This window comes from Pseudophryne corroboree, chromosome 7, assembly GCF_028390025.1.
Source record: "Pseudophryne corroboree isolate aPseCor3 chromosome 7, aPseCor3.hap2, whole genome shotgun sequence".
Taxonomy (NCBI): domain Eukaryota; kingdom Metazoa; phylum Chordata; class Amphibia; order Anura; family Myobatrachidae; genus Pseudophryne; species Pseudophryne corroboree.
In genome coordinates, this window is record NC_086450.1 from 162,586,145 (window position 1) to 162,600,380 (window position 14,236).

The following is a 14,236-nucleotide window of genomic DNA, read 5'->3' on the forward strand; positions in this document are numbered from 1 at the left end:
GTAATTGCAATCTACCTGAGGGAGTTTTCTCACAGCTTGTTAACTACTCAGCTCCTGATATATCACCTTCTTTAGATTCCTTACGACTGGGGATTTTAAAGGAAAAGTTAAACCAGCTACATACTTTAGTATCCAGTATTCTATGCATTCTACCTGAATTCCTGGGGAGATTGGTGGACCCCAGTAAAATAGCTCCAGAAAAGGAGTTTTCTTCTGACCCATGGACTAGGCATGCTAGGGGCACCTCTCCTCCACAGACAAGAGGCAGGTTCCAAAGTTTCCCTCGACCTAGTCTCTCAGAAACGGAACGCCAGCATCGCGGAGACCATAAACTTTGCCTGTATTGTGGGGGTCAAGGACATTTTATTCTAATTTGTCCATTTGAAAACAAAGAAATGGGGGCAGAGTGCATCTCCAATTTTTAAATACCATTTGTCTCAAAACTGGTCTTCCACCTAAGGTTTCCGAGCCTGTTGCCCCAGGAGGGGTTTCCGATCCTGTTGCCCCAGGAGGGGTTTCCAAGCCAGCTGCCCCAGGAGGGGTTTCTGAGCTTGTTGCCCCAGGAGGGGTTTCCGAGCCTGTTGCCCCAGTGAGGGGTTCAGAGCGTACAGCCCCAGTGAGGGGTTCAGAGCGTCCAGCCCCAGTGAGGGGTTCAGAGCGTTCAGCCCCAGTGAGGGGTTCAGAGCATCCAGCCCCAGTGAGGGGTTCAGAGTGTCCAGCCCCAGTGAGGGGTTCAGAGTGTCCAGCCCCAGGAGGGGGTTCCGAGGGTCCAGCCCCAGGGAGTCTACAGAGTGCTGCCCAGCCAGAGAGTCTACAGAGTGCTGCCCAGCCAGAGAGTCTACAGAGTGCTGCCCAACCAGAGAGTCTACAGAGTGCTGCCCAGCCAGAGAGTCTTCAGAGTGCTGCCCAGCCAGAGAGTCTTCAGAGTGCTGCCCAGCCACAGAGTCTTCAGAGTGCTGCCCAGCCAGAGAGTCTTCAGAGTGCCGCCCAGCCAGAGATGTCCCATTAAGAGGGGGCTCTTGCCTTAGCCCAGCCCAGTGAAGAGGGGGCTCTTGCCTTAGCCCAGCTCCATGAAGAGGGGGCTCTTGCCTTAGCCCAGCCCCGTGAAGAGGGGGCTCTTGCCTTAGCCCAGCCCCGTGAAGAGGGGGCTCTTGCCTTAGCCCAGCCCCGTGAAGAGGGGGCTCTTGCCTTAGCCCAGCCCCGTGAAGAGGGGGCTCCTGCCTTAGCCCAGCCCCGTGAAGAGGGGGCTCCTGCCTTAGCCCAACCCCGTGAAGAGGGGGCTCTTGCCTTAGCCCAGCCCCGTGAAGAGGGGGCTCTTGCCTTAGCCCAGCCCCGTGAAGAGGGGGCTCTTGTCTTAGCCCAGCCCCGTGAAGAGGGGGCTCTTGCCTTAGCCCAGCCCCATGAAGAGGGGGCTCTTGCCTTAGCCCAGCCCCGTGAAGAGGGGGCTCCTGCCTTAGCCCAGCCCCGTGAAGAGGGGGCTCCTGCCTTAGCCCAGCCCCGTGAAGAGAGGGCTCCTGCCTTAGCCCAGCCCAGTGAAGAGGGGGCTCCTGCCTTAGCCCAGCCCCGTGAAGAGGGGGCTCCTGCCTTAGGTCAGCCCCGTGAAGAGGGGGTTCCTGCCTTAGTTCAGCCCCATGAAGAAGGGGCTCCTGCCTTAGTTCAGCCCCAGGAGGGGGCTCTGAGCATTATGCCAATCTCAGAAGAAGAATCTAGCACTCTCGTTTCTCACAACGCAGGCCATATATTTAGGCATGTAGGCACTGCAGTAGTCCTGGGTTCCAATCCTACTACTAACTTGTTGGCTCACGATTTGGGTACAGCTCAGTCTCACAGGACTTCCAGGAAGGACCAAATCCAAAAAGTGCCATCCAAATCTCTAGTCAACATTCGGTTAGGATCATCATATATTTCTAACCAGTCTCCTGAAAGTCTGTCCCCTCCTCAGTATCCTGATGCTCCATTTTTTATTCCATCTCCAGTGTTTCCAGAAAATCAAGCTTTCACTTCACAGAATTCATCCAACGCTCCATCTTTGGATTACTTTGATGGAGATTTAACACAATACTTCGCACTAGTTAACTGATATCTTACCATGATGGAGACAGACCCTTCCCTCGGAATTACTCCATCCAACATAGTTAAAGTATTATTCCTGACCTTCAGAGGAGAAGCCTTGGAATGGGCAAGTCCACTAATTGAAACCAATGACCCAGTTCTTCTCAATCTTGTGGCCTTCAGTGAGGTGGTAATTAAGAAATTCAATTCATGCTCTTATCAGTCTTCAGTCTCAATGGAGGTTACTGCCCAGCCGGGGCCATCTAAGGTTCCTATCTATCTTGGTTCATCCGAGAATCCTTTTGCTTACCTGTTGGTTTTCTTCAGTTTCAGTCTACTGTTCCTGCTGGGAAATCTACAAAAAGGAGAAAGAAGAAAATGGGAAAGTATAAGTTGAAAGCCTCTGTTGGACTTCCTTGGCAGCATGAGGATACCTTGATATGCCCTCTACCTTTTGATTCAGACTCTGACATGTGTTGAGCATCTGGAATCTGCTCCTTAGGGAGGGGGTATTGTCACGATCCATGCAGTTTGATATGGATTCAATATTGAAAGAGATTACAGTAGTTCAGTCTGGAGATCACCAATTGTCACGATCCATGCAGTTTCCCTTCCAAGCCTGGGGTGGTGCTCTCTGCTCTGGTGCTCATCACTCTGCTCTGTATCTGCAGCTTGGTAATTAGCTGTTACCACAGCTGTGAGCTGCACCTGAACTCACTACATAGGCCAGCCACACAGGCTCCCAGTTGCCAGTTTATCGTGTCAAGGTTGTCTCAGTTCCTGGTCCTGGTTATGCTGGTCTCTACTGCTAAAATCATCCATAGTACTGCCAGGCTCCAACAGCTATCCTGTGTAGCTACTCTGCTACAGTGCAATCCCGTTATCCTGCTACGTTGCATACTCTACCACAGTGCTATCCTGTGATCCTGCTACAGTACAATCCTGTTATCCTGGTATGTTGCATACTCTACCACAGTGCTATCCTGTGATCCTGCTACAGTGCAATCCTGTTATCCTGGTATGTTGCATACTCTACCACAGTGCTATCCTGTGATCTTGCTACAGTGCAATCCTGTTATCCTGGTAGGTTGCATTTTCTGCTCAAGTGCATCCTGCTACGGTGCTAACCTTTTACAGTGCAATCCTGCAACCCTGCATTCTCTGCTCAAGTGCATCCTGCTACGGTGCTAACCTTCTACAGTGCAACCCTGCATTCTCTGCTCAAGTGCATCCTGCTACGGTGCTAACCTTCTACAGTGCAATCCTGCAACCCTGCATTCTCTGCTCAAGTGCATCCTGCTATGGTGCTAAATCTGCTACAGAGCAATCCTACTACAAGTGCCTTCACAGTCCACAGTGTCTCAAGTGTTTCCACAGTCTACTCCGTTTTCATGTAATTACAGTCTTCAGTGTGTCCGTGTACTCACAGTCTTCTGGCATCCCGTGTACTCAGTCTCCTGACATCCCGTGTCCCCTCAGTTCCCAGCATCACAAGTGAGTTTCCAATCCCAGTATCACAAGTGTGTTCCCAAGTATCCAGTACTGCCAAGTACTTCCCAGACTCCCAGCATTGCAAGTGCAATTCCAGTTCTCCCTTTCATTTTGTGTTCTTCAATCCTTCCTGGTTTATACTTATTGTTTACAGTTGTACACTGCTTTACCCTGTATAAATAAACCTGCTACTGTGCCGAGAACATTAGTCCCTGTGAATATGTTCCTACAGAGGGAAATCCAAACGGATTCTCACAACAATGCGTGGATAAGGGTCTTAATAGCAACTTGGGTGAGAAAGGGTCTGATACTGGAGATGAAAATGGCAGGTTTGTGAGAGGTACTGAATATTTGGTTTGAAGTAGAGGGAGGAGTCATTAATTACTCCAAGACAGTGCACTTGGTGGCTAGAGGAGATAGAAGTGCCATCAATTGATAATGAAATTGTGGGAGATGAAGTTGTGCGGGAGGGAGGGAAGATGACCAGCTCAGTCTTAGACATGTTAAATTTAAGGATGTGCTGAGACATCCAAGAAGAGATACTGTAGCACAGAGAGAGTTGGAGATACGATTGAGGAGAGAGTGTGTGTGTGTGTGTGTGTGTGTGTGTGTGTGGTTGGGGGGGCAGGGTCTAAGGAGTCAGGGGAGGGAAGGTAGATTTGAGTATCATCAGCATAGAGATTATATTGTAAATTAAAAGAGCTAATGAGCTCAGCCAGGAGAGGGCAGTATCACGCAGACCAAGTGAATGAAGTATTTGCAGAAGGAAAGGGTGGTCAGAAGCAGCAGAGAGGTTAAGGAGAATAAGTAGAGAGTAATGGCCCTGGATTTAGCAGCAAGCAGATCATTGTGGACTTTCATGAGGGCAGTTTCAGTGGAGAGGACAGAATCCAGATTGGAATAAATTAAACTGATAGTGGGAGCAAAGAAAGGCAGTAAGGTTGTTGAAAACAATATGCTCAAGGAATTTGGAGGCAAAAGGGAGGAGAGAGATGGGTCAGTAGTTGGAGAGGGTGTTTGGATCAAGGGTAGGATTTTTAAGAATAGGGGAGATGTTTTACACGCTTGAGGGCAGAAATGACAGTGCCTGATCAGAGGGAGAGATTGAGGAGGTGGGCAAGATACGAACAGGCATAAGGAGAGAGGTAGTGGAGAAGGCAAGAGGGGAGGTGGACGGGGGAGTAATGGATGAGGGCTATGAATTCCTCCCCAGATACAGGGCAGAAAGATGTCAGAGTTGGTAAAAGGGATGGGGAGGGGTGGTAAGGGAAAGGAGGTGGCTGATTGCTGATGGTCTGGTGGGATGTGACATCCTAATGTATGAAGTTAATTTTGGATGTGAAATAAGTGGCAAAGTCAAGAGCAGAGAGTGAGGAGGGTAGATGAGGTGGGGCTGGGCAGATGATGGAGTTGATAGTGGCAAAGAGGTGTCGGAGGTTCAAAGACTGGGAGGAGATGAGGTTCTTGAAGTATAAATAAAAACAAATACCGGGCACTGACAGATCCTGGGACAATCTATATTTTAAGATTTAATCAATCCTGGTGTACTGCTGCTTCATAAGGAGATCACTGTATCTCCACAAGACCAAAAAAAGAAAAAAATACAACTAATGAAGCACTGTATTACCAGGATCTTTTTGTTTAAAATTCAATTTATTTATCCCACCTTATCTTATAACAAAAATACATAAAAACAAAACAAAAAAACACACACGGCCGGTTTCAATATTTCATTAAAACATTTAAATAAAACACCACAATGAATCATTGGTCATTTCACTAGATGATTCAACTACCTTCTTATAGGAAGCAATTAATTAATGCTTAGCTGGGAAAATAAAATTCCCCCCAACACAATAAATGAATAAAAAATCCAATCTCAATAACCAATGTTCATTACAACAATTTCATTTCTATAATCCTTAATTTGGCCCTCAAACATGATTAATATCAGGCAATAAATCAGAAGTAATCAATACTTGTGTTCCTACTGATCAAATTTGAACCTTTAAAACAATGATTAGCCTGAAAATGGCACTGAATTATTTATCTCTGCTGTTTCTTATAATCATCTGTTTAGTTAGTCAGGCAGTCTCTTAGCTAGAGCTCATTTGATTCAAGTTAGTATATTAGTGTACATTTTTACTAAGAATTGTGTTTGTCTGAGTTTGCATTCCTGGGCTTGTTTGACTAATTTTTCAAACATGGCAAACGGGAGTATTGTATCAAATTGAACCTCCAAACAAAGGCTTTCACACAAATTGATCAAATACACCATTGGCCAAACTCACAATTGCCTTCCATAGGAAACAATATAACATGGAAATTTACAAGAATTGTATTTGCAAATGCACCGAGAATTAGGCATGTGTTAGTGCTTGAACTGAGTGTGCACACAATTATGGTGCCTATAAAAGAGGCCAAATCAGCTGCATTCAGTGCTCTCTGTTTAAAAATAGCTCAATATGCTACTACAGCACTGCAGAGCACATGGCTGGGGTATCAGAGTCTCTACCACTAGGTTGGAAGGAGCCATGGGCAAGAAACTCAAAAGGCTGAGCAGGTACTACAGAGGCTGCACAAGCCATGTTTTTTTAGGTGTTGTTTGAACCTTAATGCATTGTCTGATGGCAATATCATATACTGTAGATGTTAAGGCTCAATTTTAACAACATATTCCATCTATATGGTCAAGTCAAAGTGGACTTAGACCCTGAGACAGCACACTCAAGCTTCTAAGTATGTTGCACTTTCTGGCTACTGGCAATTTTTAGTTTGTCACTGGTAGAGTGCTAGGAATATCACAATCCACCTTTTCCCAGTACCTCAGCCATGTTTTGGCAGAATGAAAGCCACTGATCTGCACCTGTATCTGCTTCCCCTGCCGGGGTTCAAATGACATGAAGTCAAGCTTTTGCAGCATCAAAGGCATGCTAAATGCCCTGGGTGCTAATGACAGCATACACATTGAACTGAGACTACCTAGGGCCAGGGCACATGTCTATCTAAGTCACCACCATGCCCATTCTACCAACGTACAGGTGGTTTGTGATGCAAAACTTAAAAATTGTGTTGTTAGCTACCCTGGCTCATGTCAGGATGCCTTTATCCTTAGCCAGTCATCCTTCTAGGACAAATTTGAGGCTGTGCTAATGCCAAAGGGATGGCTGCTGGGTAAGTACACATTTCACTGTGCCTTTAATGCGAAGCTATTACTCTAGATGCTACTTATTACACCATAATCTATGTTATATGTAACATTCTAGGTGATTCTGGCAATGGCTGTTACTCCTGGCTTCTGACTCCATTGTTGCTTATGGATTCCTATGCTGAGCATAAGTATAATGATGCACATAAGGCCACTAGATCAGTGATAGAAAATTGTTTGGGTTATTAAAAAACTTAATTCCATTTTCTTGACATGTCTGGCGTAATTTTGTTGTACTCACCAAGTAAGATCTCAGACATTGTGCTCAGCTGCTGCTTCTTACATAATTTGTGTTTGCAGCAGCTAGTCCTGGCTGATTATGTCATAACCAGTGAGCAGACAGTGGAATTTATTGTATCAGATGACAGTCTGAGCACAGAAAGAGTGAGGCAGGTCAGTGATGACTTAATCAGACAAAACTTTTCAGGTATTAGTTACAATTACAACATATTTGGTTTGTGAAAATACACCTTTTTGAAGTTAATAAAATAGTTCTAGGATTCTTTTAGAAAGGTGTCTTAATAGTGCACAATAGATTTTTTGTGCCCAACCAAACTTAGCCATAAAATATAAAAAATAGCAATACCATTACGCCAATAGATTAAAAATTACCCATTATATTTGTATTGCCACAATATAAAATCAAACATTAATTAATTAAATCCACTTTCCAAAGTAAATATACTTAAAAATGTTTTTTTCCTAATGTGAAAGTTTCCATTGATTTTGAATAAAGCAACCATGCGTGTACATTTTAGATATAACTTCTCTTTTCTTCTCAGGCCCATTTTTTTCTGGATTACAGAAATGTAAAGGTGTTGTGACATGTTGGTAATTTTGATATGTTACAAATATAAAAAATCCCATAAAGGAAACACAGATACTTTGCCCATGGATACTTTAAATGTTAACTATCTAAACAGGTTTTGTACTCAAGAAGAGCACCATATATTTATAAATAACAATAATGTAAACCTTTCTTTTGTAAAAGTCAAACCTACATGAAAAGGTTGCACTTAGCAAAAACTGTCAATCCAATTTAGTAACAAAATACACAATGGTGTTTGATAATTATAATAAACACAATAAACCATTTCAATAAAAAAAAAATCAAATTAACTATGTTGTTTTATCAACAGATTAAGATTGTGACTGACTGCAGCTAACTGCACCCCTGCAGTTGCCCAAGGGCCCCAGGAGTATAAGGCTGATAGCTAAGGGCCACCTTTTTCTGGGGGGTACCAGATTTTTGAAAATTGGCCCTGGGGAACTGGAGATATCTGACTTCAAAGCAGTGGTCCCCATGCGAGACTGTTAATTGCTCTTCCCAGCCAGATATCTCGGGTTCTTTCTGACTTTAAGTTTCTCTGAGGGTATATGCCAAAAGCCGGGACTCTCCCCTTAAGGTGGACATTGACATATTTTCTCTTCTTCCAGAACCAGAGATGTCAGCCTTCCAGCCGCTGGTCCCTGATCCAGCTCCACACGCCTGGTATGCAGTTTTATATTTTCATCAGTGGATTGCTCTGGCTCCTGAAATCTAAGCCCCAAGTCCCCAGTATCTCCTGAAAGGTGGGACTCTTTAGCTTTTTAGACTACTGAAACTAAGACATTTATTTCCAGTAACTGGAGATATCTGCAGTCAAGCATGCTGTCCTCCCACCAGAAAATGATGAAAATTAAGCCCACTCCACTATTCACCCCTCCCCTGCTGATTAAACACCCCCTACCACCCTGGAAGTCATGTACGTGGGCTCTTTTATTAAGCCCAATGCCATATTCTACAGATTAATGTTCTCCCTCCCATCATCTGTGCAGAAATGGAGTAATTACAGAAATTACTGCTCCAGGTCCTACATGTTGAGCAAAAAATAGAACACCAAATACCACCTGCAGGACATCAAATCTGCTGCTGATAGCACCCCCCATCCCTACCACTGGAGGATGGGTAGGGTTCCCAGTGCATTACATTGCCCAGGGGCAGTGGTTAAAGTGGGCCGGAACGGGGCGGAACTGCGTTCCGTCACCTCTAATTGCAGGCGGAACCAGTTCCGCCTCCGCCCGGCCACAGCATCATGTCCCTGTTCCATAGTAAAGGTGGCAGCGGCCGCCAGCCAATCATGGCTCGCGGACCGGCTGCAGCACCAATCAGAAGAAGATGAGGCTTTTTTGGCGTGAGCCAATCACGGCTCGCAGACCGCCAGCCAATGAGAAGCTGCCAAGTGGCAGCTTCTCATTAGCTGGCGGTCCTGGAGCCGTGAATGGCGCACAGCCGGCGCCAGGTTCAAAGTGCCGTCTCTCCCCCCCTCCGCCGCTGCCACAGCCGCCAGAGTGTGACTGAGCCGCGGTTTGTAACGCCCGATCCCCCCCCCCCCCCCCGCAGCCGCCGGAGTTAACTGTTCCATAGTAAAGGTGGCAGCGGCCGCCAGCCAATCACGGCTCGCGGACCGGCTGCAGCACCAATCAGAAGAAGATGAGGCTTTTTTTTAAATCTGGCGTGAGCCAATCACGGCTCGCAGACCGCCAGCCAATGAGAAGCTGCCAAGTGGCAGCTTCTCATTAGCTGGCGGTCCAGGAGCCGTGAATGACGCACAGCCGGCGCCAGGTTCAAAGTGCCGTCTCTCCCCACCTCCGCCGCTGCCACAGCCGCCAGAGTGTGACTGAGCCGCGGGTTGTAACGCCCGATCCCACCCCCCCACCCCCCGCAGCCGCCGGAGTTAACTGTTAACTGACGCTGAGCAGCGGCCAGTAATGCCCATGCCCACTCCCCATCTCCCTGCCAGCGCAGCAGCTTAAATTCCACCCTACCCCTAAGCTTAGTGACCCGCGGCCTGTAATGCCCTCCCCACCTCCACCGGAGCACTGTCTGCAAGTGAATGATGGTCCGAGGCCCTATCCTAACCGTGGCACACCCCTGGGCGTCTGGCAGGAGAGTCAACTCGCCCTCCACATGAAGACCTCCAGGTAACTGCTGCCACAATTCACAGCTCTGGGTGCCCAGTCTTTCTGCTGCTGATATTCTCTCTCTCTCTCTCTCTCCATGTTTCTCTCTCTCTCTCTCTGTCACTCTATTTTGCTATGTCTCCCCCTCATCTCCCTCTTTTGCCATGTCTCTCTCTCTCTCTTGCAATGTCTCTCTCTCCATGTCTCTCTCACCCTCTCTTGCCATGTCACTCTTTTTGTCTTTTTTTGCACTTTCAAGACTCTGAGAGAGAGAGAGAGAGAGAGAGAGAGAGAGAGAGTGTGTGTGTGTGTGCGCGCGCTGGAAGGGGCTCTACCTGTCGTACTGTGTAAAAGGGGAAGCTGTCTGCCGTACTGTGTAAAAGGGGGCTTCGCCTCCCGTACTGTGTAAAAGGGGGACTCTGCTATTGTGTGTGTAAAGGGCATTAGTATGTGGGGCGGACAATGTGAATAAGATTGTGCTACTGTGAAGCATTATTTTGAATTGGTGTTACTTTTGTGTGGCCACGCCCCTTCTGTGTGAGGCCACACCCCTTTCTGCGGCATTGCGGGTGAGGTGAGTTCCCCCACCTCTCCAGGACCACTTTAAGCCCTGCCCAGGGGCCTTCACTGCTGTTAATACAGCCCTAACAGGGAGAGGGTGACAAGAGTACATGCATACAGTCCTGGAATTTGTAGAGTCTAAGGGGGATGTACCTTGGGTGGGTGTTGAGAGAAGTGTGGTACTGCACAGACTCTAGTCTTCCTGTCATCCAGGGAGACCTCATGCCATATCCCAAGATGGCCACCAAGATCACTACTGAGAATGTGCAGGGGCCATCTTATTTCTTATTTCTTTACTGTATAAGACTATGTAGTAACATGATGGGAGTCAGAAGCTTACTACTTAGTTCCTATGAGAGACCTGGTTAACACCTGTTATAAAGCTGTTCCTGCATCCCTGGACGGGTGGTATTCATGTGACCGGCGGTCTGCTGACCGACAGTCACATGACCTCCTCCACCATCCCGCCAGCTCAGTATCCCGATGGTCGGCATGCCGACCAACAGGGACTATTTCCACTCGTGGGTGTCCACGACACCCATAGAGTGGGAATAGAACCCGTGGCGACCGCAGGTCGCCACCGAGCCCGCAGCGTGGCGAGCGCAGCGTGGCGAGCGCAGCGAGCCCGCAAGGGGCTTGCTGCACTCGCCCCTCCCCGCCGGGATCCCGGCGTCGGTATGCTGCCGGGATCCCGGCGTCGGTATGCTGACCGGCGGTCAGGAGACCGCCGGTCAGCAATACTACACCCTCCCTGGACAGCTACCTGTTTGCAGCATACACTCAACATCTGGTGAGCTGTATGAAACACCTGATCTGCTCCATTACCAGTGTACATGTAACAGTGGGTATTGCTGTACCTGCTATCTATCAATAAGCCAACACCATTGGTTAAGCAACTGGGCTGTTTTATAGTTTAAGACATTCACTGGTGTGTGCTTGTATAACCATTCAATATCAACACATGCACACAAAACATTTCCCCTGTGGAAACACAATGACCACAGCACTGTCTGTGAGAGGTGGCCCAACTTCCTGGGCTTTGCTCAGTTCGGCACGCGGTCAAGCAGGCTCTGACAACACCAATTACACCGACCGTGAGCTGCCTTTAATTCACAAACAGCTGTGATTAAGGAAGAGACAGTATGTGTCTGTAATCATCAGCACTGACAGGATTCAGGGCTCCCCTATCAGTCTGGCTTAGATGGCAAATTGATGTAGCGCCACACACCCACAAGATCAACCCTGTCTTCCTGAGGGAAGGAGCAGGTTCACAGGCAGTGGGACCCAAACTGCTCTCTTTGCTGAGCCAGTTATCTGACTTTACTTAAAGTGGTCATGCGATGGCCCAAGTAAAAACTCATTGCTGGTCTGGGCAGCAGTGGACGCCTTAGTCCCCATGGGCCCTGGTGCAGTGCACTTGCTGCACCAATGGTAGTTCCGCCCCCTGATCGGAACCTAAGATAGACATGTGCATATGTACTGTTTTCTATAAAAATGTTGTACACAACATAGCATTTTTAAGTTTGTTGAGTGTGTAAATGCCTCAAACACTTATATTTTGCACCAATACAGCAGTCTGAGGGGTATATTTAGTAAAGTGTGGGTTTTTAGAAGTGGAGGTGTTGCCCATAGCAACCAGATTCTAGATATTATCTTCTAGAATGTGCTAGATAAACAAGTAGAATCTGATTGGTTGCTACAGGCAACATCTCCACTTCTAAAAAAGCGCAGTTTAGTAAATATACCCCTAAATGTCCTGACAACACTAAGTGTGCTTTTGTTTTGTTTGATTGCGTATTGTGCAGTGATAATATGTATGTGCTCTTTTCACAGCCTCACCTTCAAGATGTGGGGAGTGTGGCCCAGCATTCTCCTCCTGTGAGAGCAATGGGATGCATCTTGGAGGCTGATGACGTCTTCATTTGTCCTGATGTTAAAGCAATGGATGGCCCTACAGTACAAGCATAAAAATGTTTTAATATAGAAATTATTTTATGTTACTAGAGAACACAATAAGCATACTGCCAGGTTGGTGCAGTAAAGTTGTGTAATAAATTCCATGAATTATATATTCCATGCATGAAAGGTACCAGACGAGGCAGCCGTCTTGGGTGCACTACATAGGATTTTCCTTGGATGGAATAGGTCACACCTAGAGTAGATCACACAAAATGGGTGGTTGCAGCATGCTAACACTAGGAGTAGGGTCCCACCATAACCATCAGGTCCATGTATTTTTAATCCCATCCATAAGCATACCAGGTGAGGCATCCATGTGGGTGCACTGTGGTAGATAAGTCATACAAGGACACAAGTCTCATATGGGAAAACTGACACATGAGTAATATGATTTACTCTATATGAATAAATCAACATGCAGTACATCTTGCCTATGGAGGAACATCTGAGGTTGCCATCTGACGCGCACTACATCTGTTGCTGTTGGCAGAGTGTGCAGATAGTAGAGGTATAGCATACAGTGGAGTCACAGGAAGAAAATATAAAAGAAAAGCAAAACACAGTGGCATAAAAGGCTGTACTAAAACAATGGTGAGGTCAATATAAAAGTAATGGAATTTCACATGTTTCAGGGAGCAGTAGATGATATTCGCAGCTGTAAGGTGGTCCAGTAGCATGGATGGAGGATACATTTAGGATGGGATTTGGAGTAAGTAGTTAGATGAAAGCAGTTTTGAGGTGCAGAGTTGGCTGATAAATTACTCTCCATTGTTCGCCTTCTGTTTTCCTCCTATTTAACTCCTGAGCAACTCCAGCTTCAATGTAAAAATTCTAATGACACTTTGAACTGAGCATTTTGAATTTGAGCAGCCTAGCCTTAAGCACCCCAACAATAGCTATAAGTATGGCTTCAACCAGGTGTTCACACTAATTTCACCCCACACCAAAAGCCTTCCTGCCACAATAAAAGGGTATTAATTAAGGAAACCAATGGTGAGAGGACAATTTATCCAACACTGATTCGCAGTAATTTCCTGCCTTAATTCAAAATTTAAAACTACTTATATGAAATACTGTGTAGTCAATTATCTATAAATTTCAAAGCTGAGCAATAGAAATACAAGGCAACAGTATCTGTTGAATTCTGTAGTCAATTACCTGTGGATGATTACAAGTGAAGAGTCACATCACAGTCCCTTCCAGGTATGAGTGTAGTTAATAATAACTCCTGAATAACTCCAGCTTTAATAAGCTGAAGGCTGCATAAGCCTGAAGCAATATAAGAGTCCTATTTTTTGTGATTGGTTGTTGGTGACTAAGCAGTTGCTAGGCAGATCAGTGTGTTCTTGGGTATTTTTCCTATAGGATTATAGGGCTGTCCATCAAGAGGGTAGGGGTTGGTCTTGGAATAATATATAAGCCATGGTCATATGACTCAGCTTCCTCTTGCCATTTTGGAATGTACTGAGGTGCAGGTGTGTGTTAAGTCTGGGTTGCTGTATGTATTACTTTCTGCACACTGTTGGTATTTTATTGGTACTTGTTTATTCCCACTGTAGTTGTATTGCACTGGCTATTCCCCCCCTCCCCTTTTTTCCTGCTCTCCCCCCATCCCGGGCTGTGCTTTAGTTTATTCCCAGCGTTAGGTTACATCCCGCCCACGTAGATCTGCTCCCCCCCGCCACCTAGCCGAGGCCGCGGGCCCGCTTACCTCAGCGGATTATCGCTGGCCTCGGGTTCGGTTGGTCCCTGCTGCTGGCGCCCTGCCTGCGCCGCCCGCCGGACTGCTGCCTTTTATCGCTGATGGTGGCCGATTCCTCCGTCACGGCTGCAGCGTCCGGCATCCCTTAGCTTCAGCCTGAAAGCGTCCATGGCCTGCTGCGCCTCACGGAGCGCGGCTCTGTCGGACCGCTGCGGCCACGCTTCTCCCCCTGCTGCTCGTCCGTGCGAGGGACACGGTACCCCTACTGCAGCGGTCGAGGATGTTTGGTTTGGCCGCGCTCCTGGCTGGGGTCTCCCCTG

The 14,236-nt window shown here is 46.9% G+C and overlaps 1 long non-coding RNA gene across 1 annotated transcript; it reads left to right on the top strand.

The window, feature by feature from the left end:
* Positions 1 to 9,133: 9,133 nt before the first annotated feature.
* LOC134944845 (uncharacterized) lies at positions 9,134 to 12,313 on the top strand. The gene is made up of 2 exons (XR_010181969.1): positions 9,134 to 9,715; positions 12,089 to 12,313. It is a non-coding gene; the product is annotated as an uncharacterized LOC134944845 (long non-coding RNA).
* The last annotated feature ends 1,923 nt before the right edge of the window (positions 12,314 to 14,236 follow it).